Source organism: Austrofundulus limnaeus, unplaced genomic scaffold (assembly GCF_001266775.1).
Source record: "Austrofundulus limnaeus strain Quisiro unplaced genomic scaffold, Austrofundulus_limnaeus-1.0 Scaffold30, whole genome shotgun sequence".
NCBI lineage: Eukaryota > Metazoa > Chordata > Actinopteri > Cyprinodontiformes > Rivulidae > Austrofundulus > Austrofundulus limnaeus.
In genome coordinates this window covers 1,156,141-1,159,912 of record NW_013952432.1, presented here as the reverse complement: position 1 = coordinate 1,159,912, position 3,772 = coordinate 1,156,141, and the positions used below count along the sequence as shown (strand labels likewise).

General features: G+C 45.7%; 1 protein-coding gene across 1 annotated transcript in view; it reads left to right on the top strand.

Annotated features, from left to right (window-relative positions):
* Positions 1 to 3,772, top strand: part of cnksr2a (connector enhancer of kinase suppressor of Ras 2a) — a gene marked incomplete in the record, with an annotated part of 74,388 nt that overhangs the window by 18,672 nt on the left and 51,944 nt on the right.

The window sequence follows — 3,772 nt, the reverse complement described above, 5'->3', positions numbered from 1 at the left end:
CTGTGTGGAGATGGGTGCTTGAAATTAACACTTATTTCAAAGAAAATAATACAAAAGCAAATTATTTGTTATTATTTTTATTTTTTTAACTTTTGCTTGTACATTTAGTTCTGAATAGATTTATTAATTTGTGTAGGTAGGTGTGTGCATGTGTCGGGGGGTTGTTGCTGGTGACATTTGGGGACAATTTTAAGACAAAATGCCTACATTTGGGGACAACTGGTGCATTTGGGGACAAAAGTCAAGTCCCCATTTGGTTTAAATACCATTGGTGGGTTGGGGGTTGGGTTTAGGACCAAGGTGTGAATTGAGGTTAGTTTAGTTTTAGGGTCAGGTAGGACCATTGAGGTTAGCCTTAGGGTTTGTGGTCAGGGTTAGGCTGTAGAAATGTAATGGAAGTCAATTGGATAGCTGTGCAAACGTGTGTGTTTTTGTGTGCTTACAAAAGCTAAATCTGTGTATTTTTATTTTATTTTCRGTATTTCCCTTTGACTAACTGTTGTTCAGCTAAAATAAGAACATATTGTAAAATGTTGTGCCCTGACAGACAGTCGCCAAAGATACAAGCCCGTCCATGATTAAACACTTAACTGGTTTTGTTTTCTTTTTTCTGTTTCTTTCTGAATYTTTTTAAACTCCAAATGTAGCACTTTTATTAAAATTATTCCTGGAAAGCCTTTCTCTTTCCTCAATAATTACGCCTTTGTGTTTCTGTTAACATAATATGCACTGGTTTTGAAAGAAGAAATAAGTGCAAAACTGCAAGCAAACTAAACTGCTTGTAAAACATGACGCAGCAGATGTTGTTTCATGGAGGACAAACTGGATCAAGCAGCAGTTTAAAGCTGTCTTGTAGTTTTCCTGTACAGAGAAACCCATTCATCATGTTGCCACTCTTTGATGAGAGAAACCACCAGTGAAGATATGATGAGTCTGGAGCACTGCCTAAAACTTGCAATTTCAAATAAGGTCTGGATGTGGTTATTGATTAGGGAATTAACATGGTAAAGAGTGTCTGAGACGAGGGAAGTGTATAAGACAGAATATGTGTTGAGACGTGTCCCCCTCTGTCTCCCCTCAGGCTCATCATTTCCTGCTGTCTAATCATATTGTACTGGATTACAATAGCCATAAATATTTGATCACAGTCAGCGCTCCAGCTCCAGAAATGAGAGTCCTTTAAATTCCAGAATAACTACATTATAAAAGTGAGATGTTGAGAAGAGGAAACTGCATACATGATGTATTTTCCCCTAAACACTATAAAAAGCCCTAATATAAAATCTAAACAAACAAACCAAAAAGCAGCATTGTTTTTATAAAAAAAAAACTTATAGAGATTTTGTTTTAGTTCTCATTAAGTTTGAGAATTGAGATGTTGTAGACACTTAGCATACATGTCAACACTTTTGGATGTTTARCTGTATAATAAGCCTCAAAAATGCCTGTAATTGATGAGAACAAAGGCTTGTTAACCCATATCATCCGTGGAAGGGCCGGTCCGAAGACCATGGTGGTGGTGAAAGAGAAGTGAACTCTGATGAACTGAATTTGGATGATAATAACTGGTTTTGGACTCTGGAGGTCTCTGATTGGTTCCAGCATGGAGTATTATCCTGAAACGTCACCGGCTTCTCTGCATCCCACCCAGTACCATGTTTTTGATCCCCAGCCCCCCTCCTTAGCTGTCTTGCACTGAGCGAGTGTTTTTTTTTTTAGCGTATGCTTCTGTGTTTATGTGTAAACATAGGATCAGAACAACTTTTTTAACTCACCACTCCTATTGTGTGTATTTCTAAACTGCAAAGGTAACGCGYCCAGGTTGCGCAAGACCTGTTCATCCGTTTCCCCAATGTTTGTTATGTGTCTTTCTCCTGAAACGGGTGTTCTAAACTGCAACATTTCATTGTAATGCAAATTATAATYACAATAAAGGCAATTCTTCTGATTCTAATTTCTGGACTGTCATGTAAAATGAATTTGAAAATGAGCATTTGAAAAAATCCATAAAATTTGAAAAAAATCAGTGCAATTGCTCTATACATCCATATAGCTAAAAACGAAGAACAYTCAGTACAACTTGACATGTAGCCTATGTTATTTTTTTCTCCCTATCCCTCGCCACATACCACCACCTTCTGCATTTTCAACTCCACTCATGTGAGGCTTTTGGGGCACAGGTGCGATACAAGGATTGACATTTTTACATGTCCATTTGCCWTAACCACCTGGGCCCCAATTTCTCTGTACACCATAGATATTCACTTATATCCTCATGACATTCACATATAGGAACTTGGGGGTGAGCACTCTTATGGCATGCAAGGGGTGAGGTGGAATCACACTCGCCATTGATGCCTGTGCCCACTCCCAATGGTTGCTTGTAGACATTTAGGGTTTTGAGTTAGAGATGGGGTGGAGGGGAAACTGGCACTATGCTGGCCTCTGCCCCATATCCTTCCCCCATTTTAATTTCACTATAGAACAATACACATCAACAGCACATCTGAGGGTGGGGGTGTGTATGGGGGTGTGTTTTTTTTTCACTCCCCCGTTCCCTGATTGCCATTTGGGGATGGGGTCCAGAGGATGGGCGGAGTGTCTGGTGGGGACCTGGGCTGGGCTGCTGGAGGGCTTGAGGCCTGGGGGGGATGCCGGGGGCGGGGCTGGTGCTCCGGCTTCCCTGGAGCACCAGCCCCTTGGATTCCTGACATACGACTTCTGGTTGCCGTGGTTGGCCCGCTGTTCGGGGTGGCTGCCAGACCCTGGCGGGTGGTCGGCTGGGGATGTACACTTGGCTGTTATTGGTGTGTGGGGGTGGTCAGGGGTATGGCTTTGCTGCGGCGGGGGGCTGACCGGTCGGCTTGGTGTGGTCCGAGCCGGGCCTTGGCTGTCTGCTCCTCTTCACCCCAGAATGAATGGGTCTACCTCCTGGGTTCGGATATGGGCTGCCCTCTGCAGGGGGTGGTGCATGTCCTGGACCTGGGGCTATAAAGTGTGTATGGGGAGTGTGAGTGGATTATGGRGTCCATCTTGTGTGTCTTTGAATGAGTGGGTGTGAGGATGAGGGTGGGATCYTGTGATTGTGTCTGTGTATGATTGGATATTTTTCAGGCTGGAACTTGGSCTGCCCCCTCGTCTGGTTCATCTGGGGCCTCACTGCCGCTCTGCCCTCTGGTGGGTTGTGCCGTTGCCTGCTGGTGCACTGGTGGTTCTCGGTGTCTGGGGCTGGGTGCTTGGGAATGGGCCGGTTCAGCCTGGTGACTGTCTGGTGGGGCTTGGGTCCTCTGGCCCTATCAGGTCTAGGCCTGGGGGTGGCCGGGACTCAGTGTCCATGCCCTGCTCTGGCYCAATGGGTGTCAGCGTGGCCTGTGAGCTCGTCACTGCTGGCCCCAGGGGATTACTGCGTGGGGTCGCTGGTGGTGGTGGTGGTGGGGGGGTTCTCTCCTGGTTCTCTCCTATGGTCCGCTCTGGGGGGTGGATGGGCTGTTCTTTCTGTGCTGGTGCCCCTGGGGGTTCCACGCTTGGGGTCCCTCTCGGGGTCTTTGGCTCTGGTTTCCCTTTTTTCTGCTTTGAGTCTTGGGGGTCAGGTTTGTGGGTCTCTGCAGTCACTATTAAATATTGCATTGGAAAAATTTTACATGCATGTTCACAACCGCACACAAACAGGTGTTCAGATCCTGGGGGTTTCTGACGATCACTGAATCACATACGTGTGTGTGTGTGTGTGTGTGTGTGTGTGTGTGTGTGTGTGTGTGTGTGTGTGTGTGTG